Source organism: Lissotriton vulgaris, chromosome 3_1, assembly GCF_964263255.1.
Source record: "Lissotriton vulgaris chromosome 3_1, aLisVul1.2, whole genome shotgun sequence".
NCBI lineage: Eukaryota > Metazoa > Chordata > Amphibia > Caudata > Salamandridae > Lissotriton > Lissotriton vulgaris.
Genome location: NC_141689.1, coordinates 815,460,368 through 815,480,332, shown reverse-complemented (window position 1 = coordinate 815,480,332; position 19,965 = coordinate 815,460,368).

Below are 19,965 nucleotides of genomic sequence, written 5' to 3'. Positions count from 1 at the left end.
AATGTGAAATTTATATTTGTTTCTCTAGTGTGGATATTTTGAGTCAAGTTAAACCTAACTATTAGTGCCTGCACGTGCACTTAGGTCAAATATATTCAAATGACACTTCTTGTGCGTATCAAAAATATTCCTTTGCACAGTCTGGAGTCTAAAACATTCCAGAGTCCAGACCGTTATGATCTCAAAAGAGCCACTGTCCCCTCTGCCACTCAATTACTAGATGATAGCCGTGCACAGCTATAATGGTGATACTTAGGTTAAAGGCGTGGATCGTGCTCCTTCGTTTACTCCCTGCTTTGGAGTATGTTCTAAGAACTGAGGATTGCGCTAGCACTATACGGTGCTAGTGTCACAAAGGGCACTGATTTCTAGAGAGCTGGATTCACCAGCAAGTTTTAGTCAATAGTTTTCAAAAACTTGAATTTTTCTGTTCACTGAAGTATTTTATTCATACTTGTGCAAGTATTTTCATGTAGATATTCCATAATTATACTTTATATCCAATTCCTTCTACAACAATCCATGTGTTCCAATGCATTTCGGCCCACTGGCCTTCATCTGGGAAATAAGAGCCAATGCGTTTTGAATCCACACAATTCACGGATTCTCCTCAGGACTTGGACAAGGTTGATATCTGGATTAAATTGTTTTAGAACATTCTCCACACACCCGATGTCTGCTACAATTCACCCGATGTCTGCTGAATTGTAGCAGACATCGGGTGTGTGGAGAATGTTCTAAAACAATTTAATCCAGATATCAACCTTGTCCAAGTCCTGAGGAGAATCCGTGAATTGTGTGGATTCAAAACGCATTGGCTCTTATTTCCCAGATGAAGGCCAGTGGGCCGAAATGCATTGGAACACATGGATTGTTGTAGAAGGAATTGGATATAAAGTATAATTATGGAATATCTACATGAAAATACTTGCACAAGTATGAATAAAATACTTCAGTGAACAGAAAAATTCAAGTTTTTGAAAACTTTATTGACTAAAACTTGCTGGTGAATCCAGCTCTCTAGAAATCAGTGCCCTCTGCCACTCATTCATGTCCTCTTCCTTACTGTTTTCAAATGTCAAGATGATAATTAAAACCATTACTTACGAGAAACTTCATGCTTTTTCCTGTCAAGCGTGCCATGAGGCTGTCCCGTCCATCACAGGCCTGTATTAGAAAAAAAACTATCTTTAAGTCCATGAATATGATAGGCTTAAGGCTCCTCCCTCCCCAGCCTTTCCTGTGAGTATCAAGGAAACAACAAGAGGGGATGCAGAGGAAATACTCAAGAGGACGGAGGAAGGGAGGGGTATCAACTGGAGCAGTTGGACCTAATTCAGGATATATAAGTTTATCAATAAGAAATGGTTTCATTAGACTCTCATTGGCCACTCTCGTCCCAGTCAAACACATCATAAAAATTTCACAAGCTTTCAATATAGGAATCTGCACCAACTTTTGATGCTAACATAATTTATTATAACCACAACAATGACTGCATTGCCATTTTGACCACATTTAAACCAATATAATTCGACGTTTCATCCAACGCATCCAATCTATAATTGTAGGAAAGTAGGATCTGCTTCTTATGGTTACCCACACTTTTTGCTAAATGTGATACTGTTTTTGAATAGTCTGACTGGGATCCTGCTAATCAGGACCCCAGTCTATCTGCTTTCTCCCTAAACTGTTATGTCATGTACTTAGGTACACTCCAGAGTGGCTACTGGGGTACCATTGTCAGTCCTTAGTGTATGGTACCCATGTACCGAGGGCATAGGTACCACAGATGCCTCCCATGGGCTGAAGCATGAATTATGCCACCCATGAGAGGACATGCAAAATTAAACTAAAGGTCTGCCATTGCAGCCTGTGTAAGCTGGTGAATGCACCACTTGCTTAAGATATAGGTTTACTATGTCTAAGTGTTGTGAACCATTTTAGGACACTATTGTAATTTTCCCGATTTATTCCCCTATATAGGTATATATCACCATATTCTTATATAGGCATAGAAATCATAACCATATTTAGGCATAGCTCATGCAGTCCAAATACGGCAGGGCTACTTCCTCTAGTTCCGAAAATCTACAACGATTTCTTGGAAAACTCAGCTTCAGCAGCTAGGGACATTCCCTTGCTCGAGAACTGACTTGTCCAAGAACTCATGGAGTTTTCAAAGAACCGAGAATCTTTAATGACATTATTATGTCCACCTTTACGTCAAACTCAGCACTTTCAAGAAATAAATATGCCCACATTTGCCCAAGCAAACATACAGTGGTTTGGAGCAGTTCGACTATCTACTTGCCCGACACGCCCTGCTACAGCAAGTGCCGAAGGAAGCCAACCCTCCAGCAGATGCACTGAGAGAGACGTTGTCTTTTCTCCTGCAGAGAAATCCAGCTCCAGTGTTTCCAAGCTACCCATGCGGGTTGTTAGGAAATCGAGTCCCGAGACTGACCTTTTCCATTCTAAACTAAGGTACGGAGCTGATTAGACCCTTAGAGAAATCTTGGACAGATTCTTGGCAAAAGAATACTACATTTATGCTATACCTCACTTACTTCTTCCCTCGTACTGAGCTTAGGTTAGGTAAACCGGGGTAGGCGTATTTTAGAAGCACCAGTTGAGTACTTTTAGCCTCTGTTATTTATGTATGTATTTATATATGGTTTAGGAACCATACAATGCTCTTACAGTATTACTTTATCCTACTCTTTCTACTGCATGCATTATATTTTATAAACAGTTTTACGATTGTAGCAGTTCATTTCTTATGCTTGAGAAAGAAGACTGTTCAATAAATCCTTTTATTGAAAACGCCCGTCTTTCTGCTTTCTCTGCACCTCTAGTGAAACGAAGCCAGCACGATTGCCTGAGTAAAATATCTATCTATTGTTTCCACGACTCTGAAGATACGTTTTATCTTGGGGAAAGAAAGTTGTCATGTTTATGCGGTTGTCAGAGACTAATCCCTTCTTGTGAATTCGAGAAAGTTTCTAGTGACCTCTGAGGTAGCTGGCACACACAATTAAGTCTAGTATATTCGATAGAGACCTAGTCGACCTCAGTCCTACGTATAATCTATAAGATATACTATTCCAATGCGCAGAGCCTATTGGGAATATAGGAACTACACTACATAAGGGTCACTACACTTAAAACCTATAAGTCACCCCCATAGCAGGCCTTAACAATTCCGTAGGCAGGGTGCTTGGTTCTTAGTGAGAGTGCCACTGCATGAGCAGGACATCCCTGCAGCCTATGGAGTCCATTCTCCCGGGTTGTTAGTGCAGCAGCCATTTATGACATATAGAGGTGACATTATGCGACCGGTGATGACCTACTCTAAAACAGCTGAAAGTAACCCTATTGTGTTTGATATCAAACATTGTGGAATCATACCCCCACACCGGTAACTGGTGTGGGAGGTATGATTCCACCCCTCAGAAGTGACCTTCGTTGGGTCCCTGGTGTTCCAGGTACCAGCCTTCTATTCCCAGGCAGCACAAAATGGTTGCTGCTGACCAGTGACACATTTCTGCCCTCCTGCTGCTGAGCCAAGCTCAAGCAGAGGAAGGTGGAACAATAGGCATCCTGTCACAGGGAGGTGTGACCACCTCCCAGACAGGATTAAGTGTATCAACTGACCCATCATCAGGGTTCTGAGAAAGGAGATCAGAGAGTGGGTTACTCTATTCTTCCTGTCCTTCATCAGTTGCCATATGTAAGCCCATGCCAGCTCTGTCTATGCATGGCTTGAGCCTGCTCGCATAGAGCACTCTGTGGGGAATCATGTGAGTACCAAGGTCATCCTAGTAGGTGACCCATCCCTTCGGCTCAAGAATGGTATGGGGTCCACACCATTTGGCTTGGAGAGCTGCAGGGGCCACAGGCTCTAACACCCAACCCTTCTGACCTGGCTGATAAACAGTCAGAAAAGTCTTTTGGTAATGCCAAGCTTTTTGCAATTCTTGACTGGCACCAAGGTTTTTGCTGGCCTTCTTCATGTATTCAGCCATCCTGGAGCAGAGAGCAAGTACAATGTCCACTATGTCTTGTTTAGGAGGTTTGAGAGGTAACTCCCTTCCCTCCTTCACCAAACACAAAGGACCCCTAACTGGATGCCCAAACAAAAGTTCAAAATGACTGTAACCAACCACTTCTGTGGGATCTCTCTGTAGGCAAAGAGAAAGCAGGGCAATCGGACATCCCATTTTTGCCTGAGCATTTATGGGAGGCCCATGGTCATGCCCTTGAGGGTTTTGTTGAACCTTTCAACTAACCCACTGAATTGTGGGTGATAGGGTGTGGTGAACTTATAGTTCACTCCACACTCTTTCCACATTGCAGTGATGTAACTTAACAGGAAGTTTGTACCTCTGTCAGTTAAGACCTCCTTGAGGAAACCAACCCTGGAAAAGATTCCCAAGAGGGTCCTGGCCACCACAGGAGATGTTGTGGTTCTAAGGGGTATTGCTTCTGGATACCTAGAGGCATGGTCCATCCCCACTAGTATATACATGTGTCCAGATGCTATAGGAGGGTTCATGGGACCAATGATATCAATCCCAACCCTCTCACAGGGAACCTCCACCACAGGTAGTGGTATGAGGGGGGCCTTTGTGGTACCACCTGACTTACCAGTGGCTTGGCAGGTGGTACAGGAGAAACACAACTCCTTTGTGTCTTCAGACATGTGAGGCCAGTAAAAGTGAGGGACAAGCCTGTCTCAAGTCTTGTTTTGGCCTAGGTGTCCTGCTAAGGGAATGACATGCGCCAAGGTAAGTAGGAAGGCCCTAAACTTCAGAAATATGACCAACCTCCTGGTGACACCAGGTTTGGGGTCTCTACACTTTGAGTAAAGGAGTCCCTCATCCCACTAGAACCTGTGGGATCCACTGATACTCCCAGCAGTCTCAAAAGCAGCTTGCTGTCTCAGGGGTTCAACAGAGGGGCAGGTTTGCTGCTCTGAACTCAAGTTGGTCCTGGAAGGGCCCCTGTCCCCAGTGACTCAACCTGATCAGGTGCACGTTCATCTGAGATAGTTCCTTCCCAGGGACTAAGATCCTCTTCCTCAGGAGACTGATCTTCACTCTGAGTCTCGGGGGAAGACACAGCCTTACCCCTCCTGCTCCTTCTCTTGGAAGGCCCTTGGTCCATTATTTCAGGATCCAGGGCCTGTTCAGTCTTAGTCAGTTTGGCTTGTGACCTGTCACAGCAAACATATCTGCAGTGATGCCCAGCATTGCTGGATGAGTCCTTAATTCTACCTCAGCCCAAGGTGAAGTTTCCAAATCATTGCCCAACAAACACTCCACTGGAAGGTCTGAGCAGACCACACCTTTCTTAGGGCCATTTACCCCTCCCCACCTGAAATTAACAACTGCCAAAGAATGGGCAGTCTTGGCATTGTTTGCATTGGTCACTTGGTACATTTCTCCAAGCATGATTTGGTCAGGGGCCACAAACTTTTCTGTCCACACAGCAATACTTGCACCAGTGTCCCTGTATGGCATGGCGTCTTTACCATTAATAAAGGCTGTTGTCTGTATTTGCCCAGGTTACTGGGACTGACAAATAAGGTGGCAAGATCCATTACACCATCAAAGACAAGCACAGCCTGAGCTGGAGTTCTGACTACGTCAGAACCCACCTCAGAGCCCAAGGTTAACACTACTAATCCCTTGTTTCCTGTACCACCACCTGTACTTGTGCTAGGGGGCGCAGTTGCCTTAGGGGCAGTAGTGGTAAGAGGAGTTTCCTTGGCTTTTAGACAATCAGCATCTCTTGTCCAATGTGTCTTCTGTTTACAGAGATAACACGAAGTGTTAGACACAAGTTGCACCTCGGCACTCTTAAATTTCATATTTTCATTCATGTATGGTAGAACATATCTCTAGATCCAAAATCAATTCAACAACTCACAGGAAAATCAATTTTAAAAAAGTCAATTATGCAAAAGGACTCATATTTATTTCTTATTGACAACGCTTCACTCAAAAATTATTATACAAATATATGGTTTACAAATAGACCAATAATAAAGACTGTTACATATCCTGTGATACTGTTTATAATTCAACACATAGAGGTCCCATTCTTGTACCTTCTTAGTTAGTATATGAAGATGGCAGCCCACACGTGTTTTGTTACAGATGTAACTTCTTCAAGGCTTATATTCTTGTGATTGATGACTCTTTGTCAGTTGTCAACCCAAAGTGAAAAATTTAAAAGTCATCTCAAAAGGGGATCCTGATAATCCTGGAGGCTGGTTATATCGTCTCTAGGCTTCACTTTGATTGGATGTGGATAATCAGAAGTGAATGAATAGATACCGGCAATTCTGATTCTGGTCAGGGTTAGATTCCAGGTCATAAAAGGTGTTACCTCCTGACCTGTCCTCATTCCCTATCCCACCCACTCTGTCCTGCTCATCTGACCCAGGAGTCTTGGGTCATCTAACAGTAACATCTCTATCAGATGTTGAGTGTTGGTACTTCTCCCTGTTTTCAACTTTCTAGAGGCACAATTGGCTTCCAATTCTTGGAATGAAAGCTCACTGTATCTAGAAGGCAGAGAGCCATTGGCATCTTCTTTAGTAGACATACTAAGTTTGTTGAGGTGTTGCACCTCCCTAACCTAGTCGGAACTAAATTCTCTGAGGTTGGAGAAAGGGTGTGCTAGACCCTCGACTTACCCAACCCTAAATTCAGTAGAACTTACTTATTCTAATGCTAGTATTATATGTACCTAGTACTAGTGGTGTTCAGTTAATCAATGCAAAGATGTATTTGGCAAAACAATGCAGGCTTGAGTCCCAACGTCTGCACACCAATGTGAGAAGTTGGCCTGGTACATGCTGTCCACTAATTATGGTGGGCCCCTGGCACCAGTCCAAATAACCCTTATGGTGATTTAAGAGATAACCTTAGAAAGCTATCCAAGTGTTAACTGTGGAGAGCAGCCTTCAGGCTGAGCCTTGAAGTAATATTAAGCAGCTTTTTTTTTTTTTTACCAGAAGGCAATCTTATAGTATTGGTTAAATGAAAGGAGAACAAAACAGTAGTTATAAAAAATATGTATTTATTGATAAAACACTCTCTAGTATGACACAGTATCTTCTACATGAAGATACTCACAAAGCTCACAATACTGTAGCTCAGAAACAATAGTAAATAGCACTAATACACAGTGGGCTACAGGGGGAGACCAAACCATATACTAAAATAGTTGTATAAGAACCATGATGCGAGTCAAGACAGTGTCTAGAGGATGTAGAATCAATGGGACCGCAAAGAACCACCCAAGGTGAGTAAGTAGGGACCCCACAGAGGACGGGTGTATTGTGAGAACACGTCCGTGTGCTCTGTACAAGTTGCGGTTGAAGTTTTAAAGTTTAATGACCCTTCCCAGTGGACTTCGAAGAAACCCAGTGGTAGTTAGGAGGTTGCTGAATGAGTAGTACCAGAGTTACCTATCCCAGGGGACCCACGTGCATAGGTCTGGAGTAGCATCGGAAACCACCGTCGATCTCAATAGAGGATTTCAAAGAAGAGCCACTGCTTGAAGGAAGAAAAGTGTCCGCCGGTATCCATAAGTGGACTCTTGCCGAAAAGTACCTGAAAGCAGAGGGGACAGAGTCTGGGTCACTCAGGATTGGCCAGGGGCTCGGTAGACGAATGCTTACTGATGTCGAGTGCTTCAGGTGGTTTGATGGAGTTTTTGACTCTGCAGCCACAGGGACCAGGAGAGGTCAAGGATGACCAGGGGCCGTATACGAGTTGTCCCACAAAGGATGTCGAGTGCTAAGGGGTCGGTGTCCGGTGTGACCTAGAAGCCCTGGCAATTGCAACCCATGCAGAAGGTCAAAGAAGGTTACGGTTCGGACCAGCAAATGTGTCCAGCGACCCCCAGGTGGCTGCCCTGCAAATCTACAGTACAGACATTCCACCCAGTTCAGCCCATGAGGCAGAAAACAGACCTTGTAGCTCAACCTAGAATCTGAGAAGGAGGGCATTCCCCAACTGATTTATAAGCCTGGGGAAATGCAAGCTGAATCCAGCGGCTCAGGGTGGACACAAACACTTTTTGTACCTTATTCACTTTCTCAAAAGAAATGAATGGCGATTTTGAAACTCTAAAATCACTAGTGCAATGTAAATACCACAATAGAGTTTTCCGCACATCCAGAAAAAAATTGACAAGCGGGACCTAAATGTGGGTATTGAAGTTTACTGGTAAGTAATGGTTTTGGTGAGCCTAAGGTTCCTGAGCTTGGGGCAACCCATGTGTTGGCGGTCCCACAGAACTTCTTGACCTTCCTTCTGGGACTGGCTCATGGCAGTCCCCTGACAAAACATGTGCATCAGGAAAAGACCTTCGCCAGGTTCGTCACCTCCGTCTATTGGCCCTGTATGAACACAGTCTCAGATGCATTCTGTAGGTCATGTCCCACCTGCCAGGCCAATGGGAAAAGAAAACATGCCCCCTGGTTCCCTCACCTGTCATTGGCACCCCCCTTAAAAGGGTGAGCATCAACATTGTTGGGCTCCTGGATCCTAAAACGGCCTTAGGCAACAGGTTTATCCTGGTTTTGGTGGACCATGCCACCAGATATCCCGAGGCCATACGTCTCAGATCTGGTACTGTACCTGCAGTGGCCAGGGCTCCGATGAGGATTTTTATGTGCATGGGGTTCTGCAAGGAAGTGGTGACTGACAGGGGCACCAACTTTATAACTACATGCATGAGGTCTATGTGGGATGAGTGTAGTGTAACCTACAAATTCTCCAGACCCTATCACCTCAGACAAATAGGCTTGTAGGGAGATTCAACAAGAACCTCAAGGGCATGATTATGGGCCTATCTGAGCCCATGAGGCAGAAGGGGGCATCCTCTTACCATGCCTGTTGTTTGCCAGCAGTGAGGTACCACAAAAGGGAGTTGGGTTTTGCACATTTGATCTCCTCTATGGTCACCCTGTTAGGTGACATATCAGTCTGGTAAAGCAGGGGTGGGAGTCAGCCCGCAGATAGCCCCTTCAAGAAGTTGTCAGATACATGCTGGCTCTCAGGAACCAGATGCAGAAGTTCTGAAAGAAGGCTTCTGAGATACTATTTAGGAGCAGGGGTGGCGCCTCCAGAATGGTGGAGGAGCGCGCCACTCCTGCTGAAAGACAGTGGAGGTAAAGGACAAATATAATGGTAATAAAACTTTTATTTATCATTTTATTTTTTGTCCTGCTGGCTGTGACCTCTACAGAGGGAGGGGTGTGGCCACCCACACTTACGCTGCAGTTACAGCACTAGGGAGGAGTGGGGAGTGACAGGCACTGCAAGTGCACATGATGGTCTGGACAGCCCCAAACGGTCATGCACACTTAGCCTTTCTCCATCTAACTGTGTTGTACAGCTGGTTGCAGAAATCAACATAGGCTGTCAGTCTATGTCTGTGCACCGAGCCGAGGAGCTCAGAGCAATCCCAGTGCTGCTCACTGGCTGGGAATAGGATTTCCTGCATGTGAGGAGTGCCGGGATTGGGAGCTGGGAGCCTACACAGTGTGCATCAGTTCACACAGGGCGTGAGGATCAGGTGCAAGGTGGGAGCTGTCAGATAGAGGTAAGTGCAATTCTCTTTTTTTATGATTGTTTTTTTGTTTGTGTTCCCCTGCTCCACCTCTTCACAATATGAGTGACCGCTACTACTTTGGAGGTAATTCTCCCTATAAATAAGGTGATCTCCACAGGTGTCACCAGCTGCCTGGGCCTCATCTTGCCGTGGCGTCCAGATTTGGGCACTTTTTCCTTGCTTTACAGAACTCTTCCCTGGTGGCCCCACCCTCAACTTGCCATCCAACAAATTAGGCAGATCTCCCAGGGCACCGATGTCCTCCCCATTAGGCTCCAGGGCTGCCTCCTTGGGTGACCTTTAACTTGGATTGTGGGAGTTTTATGGACTGCTTTCCCACACCCCTGACATTCCCTTTTTCTTGGCAGTTGCCTGAGTAATATTCCCAGGCTTCCTTGACTCCCCTCTTGGGCCGCCATGGTACATGTGTTTAGGCACACCCACTCAGGCAACTCAAACACCTCTACGTGAGATAAAAGCTCCACTTCCTTCCACAGAGTGTGTTCTAGATCATTGCCTAACAGACAATCTACAGGCATGGCGGGGCTCACAACCACTTTTAGAGACCTCCTCAAGGACTACACTGGCCAACATTTGGGTCTGCCAGCCAGTCAGGGGCTGTGGCCTCTTGGACGTTTGATATCCCCTTTCAATTGCCTAAACGCTTAGCAATCTTGGCACTTGGGGACAAACTTACCCATCTTCTTATGAAATAAACCATTTTTCTTTTGGCCAGATTGGGGCTGGGTCTCCTTTCCATAAGAACTGTTTTAGGGTCCTTTAGAGAACTCTTTTTTTATTTTTCTCACCCCCTCTTTCTTCCGGTGGAAACCCTAACACCCCTTTTGAAATCCCCTCAAGTGTCTCTTTGGACACTTTTGTGCTGACCTTGACGTCCCCCTCCTTTGCAAGCTCCCTGTAGTCAGTGAGCTTACCATCAATCAGGTGTTTGCGCAGTTTGTAAAAAAATATACCGAGCATTGTACTCTCTCAAAATCAGACTGTACAACCCAGTAAATGTATCACCTTTGCTGTCCCTCCTCCACACTCTCAGTGCCTTATTGGAGTAGTCCAAGAAATGTACCCAAGTCTGGTTTGGCAGTTTCTTGCTGTCACCGTACCTGATCTGGTACATCTCAGGGATTAGTCCAAATTGGCACATTAAATGGCTTTACTTAATTTGATCCTCACCTCTAGTGTTAGATGGCTGTCATTCCCACTGTTGGCATGTGTTTCCACAAGCCTGTTGCCCAATCCCCCTCTGGCACCTTGTGTATTCCAAAAGCTGCCTCATAGGCACAACACCATTTATCTATGTCACCTCCCACCATATAACTGGGCACCAGGTGTTGAGGTATGCAGACTCTCACCTCTCCAGTAGACACAGACTGCCTGTTGCCACCATTGTCGATGGATTATGCTTGCTTGGCACTGAAGGCCCAGTCCTTCAGTCTCCTCTCATGAGCCACACTCTTCTCTTCCAGGGCCAGCTTCTTCTCCTATAGTACCCTTTTGCCAGCAGCCTCTTCCTTGGTTGTCTCCATGTTCAATTTGGCCATCTACAGCATGAACTCCCTGTCAGGCTCCCTATCCAGTAGTTTGTCACATAACAGGTTGAGAGTGGCAGGTGGCTCCTCTCCTGTGGACACATTTTTCTCCTGGTCCTTGGGGTGCTGCAGCAGAGGATCTGTTGCCAGATTCTCATTCTCCTCTAAGTCCACCTCATTCTCCTCAGGGTTCTCATCTTCTGACCCCTCTGAAGTGGCCCGAATCCTCTTTACATCTTCCTAAGCACAGTGGAATACCTGAAGGTCCACCTGTGTAGTCTTCTATCCTGTAACCAGCCCCCTCTTCTTGCAGAACCTCTTCAGCTCAGTCTTGCTGAGGTAATCTATTTTGAAAAGCTCCATCTTCATTGTAGCAAAAAAGAGTTGAAGTAAACTTAAATCTGGAAAAAGGAAAAATAGCCAAATCAAAAACTGGGGAGAATTTAAAAAGAGTTCAAATCTGAAATTATCTATCTCGGATTTTAGTGTCACACCAGTCAATGTTTGGTATTGCACAAACACAAGCATTGAATCCCACCACTGAGCACCATTGTGAGAAATTGGGGCATTGGTTGAGGGGGGATGTGAGCCTTTTACAAGCAACAGCCACAACCCTTGTCAATCACAAAAAGTCACTAAATTAACCTGCGCTTATCCTTCAATAATCTTGGCACAAAAGCATCAGGCTTAACTTGGAGGCAATCTGTAAATTATTTATGCAGCATACAAACAGAAATAAAGTAAAAATACAGCACAAGAAAAATTCTACAACAATTTTGAACAGTAGCGTACAAAAGTTATTTGACACCAAAATGATAAAAATCCAATGAGTAGAAGAGGAGCTATGAATTTCTAAAGTTTGAAATGAAAAATAGCACCTAAAAGATGAAAGTGGCAACTCCGGCCATCTAGTTGTTCAAGACCGGGGCAAGGTTGAAAGTTATAGCTAACCGCAATGAAATTCAGTTCAGTTACACAAAGTGGATTAGGCATGGTCTCTTCTTAATTTCAGGCTTAGAAGTATTCTTGTAGAAAAATGTCTCAGAAGGTAAAGTTCAATGAGGCAGGGCAGTCAGTATTGTCCGAGGAGGTAGCGTTGTCTTCAGGAAGCCGCTGGACAAAGTCTCAGTAAAAATTTCTACATTTGAACTTAGTCTCTGTTTTGGAAGTCGAAAATCTTCAGCGGAAAGAAGCTGCAAGCTGCAGTCAACGAGGGCTCTACGAGGCCGGATACACCTTCTGCACAGAGTTGCTGAACTTGTTTGCGCGGTTTTATGTTGCAGAGAAGAACATAAATGGAGCTACTGCGAATTCAGGCTGACCGGCGGTCCTAATCTTCTCTCGGTTCTCAGAGCACTTTTTGGCAAAAAATGTCTAAGTACCAAATTTTGGATTGAGCTATCTGGGCACCTTTCGTACCACTTCCAAGCTTCCAGGTCTGGAAGGGTGCCACATGGAGTCGCTCAGGCTGCGTCCCGGAGCGGGTTCAAGATAGTTGGAGCCTTTGCTGTCCCTGAGGCTTTGATCAGAAGGAGAGTCAACAAACCTTTGAAGTCAGGCTGGTGGTCCTGAGTTCAGGCAGAAAAACAGGTCTCAAAAAGCAGGGCAGTCCTCTGTGGACAGAAGGCAGGCAGCAGGGTAGTACTTTGAAGTACACAGCAGGCCACAGGCAGCAAGGCAGTCTTCTGAGAGTGTCTTGCCAGTCCAGTAGTAAACTGAAGAGTGGTCTGAGACACAAAGTGGATTAGGCATGGTCTCCTCTTAATTTCATCCTTAGAGGTATTCTTGTAGAAAAATGTCTCAGAAGGTAAAGTTCACATAGTAACACAGGTAACATAGTCAGTAGAGACCTAGATGACCTCAGTCCTACGTCTACACTGCTGTTTATGTTATTCCAATGCGCAGAGCCTATTGGGAAAATAGGAACTACACTACAATGTGTTCGCCCGAAGTTGGCAGGGTATGCCCAGACGTGGGTCCCTTGCTCACTTTGCCACTCGATTCAAGCTAGCTTGGCTGATGACGACTGATTAGCCAGAAACCGGTCCCAGGATGCCTGTTTCTGCTAAAGGGAAGACATGACTTGGCAGTTCGCTCTGGACTGTTCCCACAAGGCACAGGGTCAGACTGATTTGCATATGGCCATGTCTGAATTGGGGTGGTGGAGTGAGCTAAAGAATGATGATGGATTAAACCCGGATCAGTTGACTGGGGGTGAGTGTTTCATTTTCTCCAGTGCTCCATCCATCATCCCTGACCTGGGTGTATTCTTTTTGCAATGCACTGGATGGTTAGGTGAAGGGTAGTTAGGTAAAAGATTAACAGGGGCTGTATAACTTGTTTGCAACAGAGCACATGTTCATTCTTTGCTTTCTAGATCTGCATAAACACCTTGTTAATGGTAAGCTCACTGACCCCAGAGAGCTTGCTAAGGGGGCGTACTGCTGCGTCAGCACCAGAGTCCACAGAAAGGTATCTGCGGGGAATTATTATCACAAGGGTGGGCAGGGTCCTCACAAGAAGGAGGGAGGAGACAAAAAGAGTAAAACGTTCTGTAAAGGGCTCCAAGATAATCCTGTGGGTTAGGGTTCCCTTCCCATTGTTGATAAAAAGAAGATATGGTTCCCTGGGAATAAATCTTCAGGGAAGGTTTCCGTGAAGTGCTATGAGTGCCAGCAGGAAGGGCACTACAAAGGGGATGGCAAGTGTCCCAAGTGGGCACAGGCCTGCACCGGTTGGCAGTCACTGGGGTTGGCTAGTGTATTTCTTGGGGAGGAGATTGCCCCAGATAGTATTAGGGAAGAGTAGAATTGAATCTTTATGCCTGGATGATCAAGAGATGGTACCAAGAACCCATATGCCTGGCAATAATAAGAAGTACAGTCACCGAGTGTCCATCAATGGGCAGAGGGTGGAGGCTCTGAGAGACTCAAGAGCCAGTATGACAACCGTAAGGTCTCGTTTGGTGTCTTCAGAGCAGGCAGTCCCTAATACATTCCACCAAGCTGTTGCTGCTGACAATCGTGAGAGCCACAACCCTGTGGCCCTGGTTCCCTTTGTGTGGTGAGGGGCTCAGGTCTGCTGACCTGGCGCACACCATCTGGAAGAAAGTGGAGATCAAATCACAATTGGACATGATGGGGTTGCCTGAGTGGGTGTGCCTGACTGCATGGTCCATGCCAGCTCCAGAGGGTGGTCAGAGGACCTGGAAGAATGGCCCAGATACCTTCCCAAAAGAGGAAGGGCAAGAGGTTTGGGAAACCCCCTCCCGTAATTCCCACAGTCAAAGAGAGGCGAAAATTGAGGTGGGACTCCCCTCTACCTACAGGGGAAGATGTGGGAACAGGGGAACCTGCCTGTGCTGACCAATTGGCAGCAGAAATGGGTTCCCTCCAGTCTCTACAGCTAGGTCTGCATTTGGATCTGCATCTGTATTACATTTCTTTTGGAACAAGTTGGTAAAGACAGTCTGTTTTTTATCCCCAACAGCGGGCTGGTCGTTAATAGCAGGGGATTTTTGCTGCTCTAATCGGAGTTACCGGAATTCCAGTCGGGTTTTTGTTTTCCCTGCTTCCGTTTTTGCCTCAGATTTTGCCTTAGCCTTTGTCTTGGGCCGTGAAGTTGCTGTAGGAATAGGCGCTGTGGAGCGAGCCTTGCTCCGTGCTCTGCCTCGGGCTGCTGCCATTGCCGGTCTCATGTATGCTTCCTTCTCCCTGGCATCGTGGTTGCTAGGCAACCTGGATCTGCTCACGTTGATTTAGTTCCAGCCGGCGAACGCAGTAAGGAGCAGTCGAGCCAGCATTTCCCAGCATGAGCTGTGTGCCTGATTGCTTCAGCGATCGGCCTGGGGGTTACCTCGATCCACGCACAATCTCTGATCGAGTGTATGCCAGTGATGTCCTTGGTGCCAGCGAAACCAGCATCTATCGCCTCGGCGCATCTCTCAGATGATATGCTCCTTAGAGGGCCGGAGCCCTGCGGAGGTGAGTACTGAGATCTCGCTCAGCCGCCATCTTGGCTTATTTGAGGACGCCCTTAGTCTTTTTCTGATGTCAAAGGTAATTTGGGGGAAGAAGAGAAGAAACAACGACTGCCCCCGGAGTACCTGCCAGAAACTATTGAAGCACGATTATCGTGGGGTTCAAGTAGCGAGATTACTGTGTTACCCTCAAATGACACTACAGATAACCCACTACAAATGGAGCAGGGGGTTTTAAAAATGGGTTACAAGCTATCACCAATACTGAACCAGAGAGGCAGGAAACTGACATCTGTGTGCCCAGGAAAGGGGGCCCATCTCCAGACAAGCAATTAATGTGCACGCTAGTAGCCCCCCTAGATAACATTGAGCAGGGATATTTGTCTCCGGATCCCACTGAGAACTTTTTGTCGCTGAATGAGGAATCCGATGGCTCTGAAATCTCGGATTTTCATAGTGTTAGCAGCGGGAAGGGGGTACCAATACCTCCACAAGTAATGGCAGCCAATATGAGGGCAAGAGAACACAGAGGAAATCTAAAAGGTCCTCAGAAGGGAGGAAACCTTACCAGAAGGTGGACACGGAGGAAGAACACGATCTCCGATGGGACTATTCTGATACACACTAGTAGAAAAGGTGCTCCCAGCCCTTAAGTACAGACCATAACCACATGTATAATAAATCACAGAAAGGGATATACCAAGATAAAAAACAATTACAAATCATATATAGAAAAATTGTACATTTTATTTAAAGAATAATACATTCATAAGACAATTTTTTCTTAAAAACATTTTCCTAAAATCATTTTTAGTGCCATTGATAACAGTTAAAAAATGTGTCAATCTACATGAAAAACATTAACAAACATTTTTGTTACAAAAGTTGTCGACGCAGCGTTTCGGTTTTACGATAGGACCTTCATCAGGACAAGGTTCTGGTTCAGAAAGAAACATACAATTAGACACAATCGCTATTTTCATCTTTTTACACAGAATACATCAATGGCATTGTTAGAGCATACAGTAAAAACGGTCGATAGATTTATGGCACAACAAAATCCTCTTTTAATTCATTAAACATGTGGTACTGGTACTGGAGAAAGAAGTGACCAATGGAATGCTCTGCTTCGGGATAGAGCATCTAATCAAGGATTCTTTTAGTACACACCTTGTATATTAAATTGAGGGTGCCTTTGTTGGTAAACCAATAATTAACGGCACGTGATATCCATTCAGAACACTCTGACTGACTTATATAGTTCACCATCTTTTATAAATATATTTTCTTTAATAGGATAGGTGAAGCGACCTACTTAGATGGAGGTATTAAGGTTAGGTCTCAGAGGGTAATACCGTCAACATAGGTTACAACAATTTATAACTGTAACAGGCTATGATTACCTTAAAATATCTGTATTGTGTGGATGGTACCAAATCACCACCACATGGGTCGATCATAAATCCAACCTCTTCCTTTGGTTTAAGGCACTATTAGTTTCATGAATAATGTGCGGGTCTAAATTGAACAAAAGGGATAGAAGTAATCTTTAATAATATTCCTATTCTTTAGATTAGCTACATCTATCTGTACCGCTAGACAAAAGAACATATGTACCTTCTTAATTAGGAGTGTTCTTTATAAGTCAAGGGAGCCACCAATTTTTTTGAATAGTTAAAAGTTAACCTGGTGGAAGTAACAAATGGGAAAAGGGGATGTTCTTACTAATTAAGATATATTGTGTATTTAAGGTGTTTTGAAAAAAGAATAACATTAATAAAAAAAGTCTTCACTTACCCACAAATATGAGAAACAGGCTAAAAAATACAGAGCATGGCTGGGTGCATTGATACTTGTGCCGGTCGTCATTCGCTTTAATTAATTGGCGTGACCTCCTTCAAGTTCACCACAAGCTGAATTTGTGCTTAATCGTGCTCTATGAAAGGAAAGTTTTCCTATTAAGATCTTAGTCTTATTTTATAAAACTGATCTAATGCTTTATTTAGCTACTCCACAGTTAGATCTTCCTTTTTTTTAAATTCTTTGTAACTCTTTAAAGTGAGCTATCGCTATTTGTCATTAAAGGTTGACCCGCCCCTCTCAGTCGGCATGTGCTAAACAAGGAAGAAATACTTTTACTCCTAATTTTTTGCTTTTCTATGTGTGCTGCATTCTGCAGCACACAGAGAATGAAGAAAATGCCATAAAATTGTTTTTGTGCAGGAAGATGTGCCTTTCTACACAAAAACAATCATCCCTGCAACACAGGCACCCTTGAACTATGACTACTTTTAAACCAAGAGCATCAAAGGGATATGTAGCCAGGCCACCCTCCACTCACTTAGTTATATAACACAAAGGCCTAGTTGCAACTGACACATAATGAACTTATACATTCTTAATCCACTGGGTATCAAGTACACCTCCTGGAAGCCGCTATGCTAATTTTCTTTAGTCATGCCCCCCATGTGTGTTCCATTATTTTTTAGAGAATTATCAACCACCATGCACCCCTCCGAATTATCATAGGAATTTAGGATGTGACTGTAAAAGTCCTCGTAAAAAATGTTAGGTGGGTCACAAAGTGCTTCACATAAGCAACGTCCAGAGACCTGTTGGTTGGTACTCACCAGTTTGCTCACTTTGCCATCATTGGCACTTTCAAGACAAGAAAATAAATGTCGGAAAAATAGAGAGGGTCCCTTTGTTGACGAAGGAATGGGGTTCAAATATCCAATAAAAAGCAAATCTTCCTTTGGTTTACTCACTAATACCTACCACTCTCAAACAATCACCACCACATGTGATCCCACATCAATTAAACGTTGGGGAGTCTAATTGCCAACCCAAAATCAGTGCACCAAAAATAGAAATTATATATGTCTTTTTTATTAAAAACATTAAAATCATTAGACGAAATTTAAAATTAAGATTAAAAAATCACATCGCATAGATTTCATATTCCTACAATGTAGTATCAGTATTATGATAGATTGCAGCAAAAAAGAGTTTGCCACTACATATAGACGAATCAGACAAAAATTTAATGACACTGAGAGTAACAAGAAGACAATACAATTTGTCAAAAAAGCACATCCTTGTTAGAAAACATTAGAACTGCAACCCGATATATTGTAATTCATTAAATATGTATAGTTCCATCTACAACATGGATTGTGTACCAAGGCGTTGACACGTTTTAATGGTGATGTTCTAATTATACCATCTTTATCAAAACCTGGATAAGACTCTCACAACATATACAGTCAACAAAAGCAGCAGGTTTAGACCATTTTAACCTGCACGGCCGATATGTTTCATTGCCTGCCAGGGGGATGCCTACAAGCAACTCACCAGGGAGGCGTTCATGTTTCAACTCGAGCTGTGAAAAGCGAAGGCCCGGACCCGGCGGTGCAGGCGTTTCTTGCCACATGAGGGAGTGTGAGGGCAAGCCTCTCCCTGGTGAGTTGTTGGTAGTTGTCCACCTGGCAGCCACCCAGTTCAGCATAATATTGAGGTGGAGTTATGTCCCCGTACCCTGATGAAATTGCAGAAAAATCACAGGGCAATAAAACATGACGGCCGTTCAGGTTAAAATGGTCTAAACATGCTGCTTTTTTAAACTGGGTGTGAACACTAGTAAAAAATATTAAATACATGCGATAGGTGATCACAACCTATTTTAATTGGGATTGCAATTGATTCTTTGTTATACGTTATGAGGCTGAGATGGTAGATAGTTTACATAATTTTTCTTTTTACACCATTCTCATGTATGGGTTAAATCTTCACATCATTTTGAGTTAGGTCACATTTATTTTCTTCCCATGAAAGTACCAATTATGAGAAAGTGAGCAAACTGGTGAGTACCAACCAGCAACTCTGTTGACGTTGCTAAGTGAGGCACTTACTGACGCACCTCACATTTTTTACGACTACTTTTTCAGTCATATCCTTAATTCCTAGGATAATTGGGAAGGTTGCTTGGTGGTTGATAATTCTCTAAAAATAATTGAACACACACGGGGAGTATGACTAAATAAAATTAGGATAGCCAAACCCAGGAGGTATACTTGATAACCAGTGGATTAAGAATGTATAAGTTCATTGTGTGCAGTGGAAACTAGGCCTTTGTGTTTTGTAACCCTTGCACGATGGCCATGTGTTCTGCCTTGTTCAGCACACATGGAAAAAGCAATATGCCTTGAATTGATTATGCTCAGGAAGGTGACCCTTGCTGCACATAAACAATCTTTAAAAAAAATTAAATATTTTAACTTCCATGTGTGCTGCATTAACAGCACACATAGCAGTGACAAAATGGCATTTCAAGATTGTTTATGTGCAGGAAGGGGGAACTCCCTGTACATAAACAATCTTCCACTGCATGCAGATACCCTTGCACTATGGTGCAAGGGTACCTGCATTGGCGCTACACTGCCGAGTGTAGCGCCAGCGCAGGGGGAAATGCAAGGCTGCACCATATTCTTGTAAATATGGTGCAGCGTTGCGTTTCTGAAGTGAGGTGTTAAGCCATGATGGCTAACGCCTCACTCTGCCACTTCTTTGTAAATATCCCCCTTAGTCTGCAAACACTATATAGCACTGATGCTTTTCTATATTTAAGCAGGAAGTGATATTTACAACACACATTTTGCCAGAATACATACACCCACCATGTGCACACTGCACACTGCTTCCCCGTTCATGTATTGTACCTCATACAAGCACACATACACGAAGCACATGCTTTCATTGCTCATGAACTGCACAGCACTACATCTCTAATGTAATGTAGTCCTC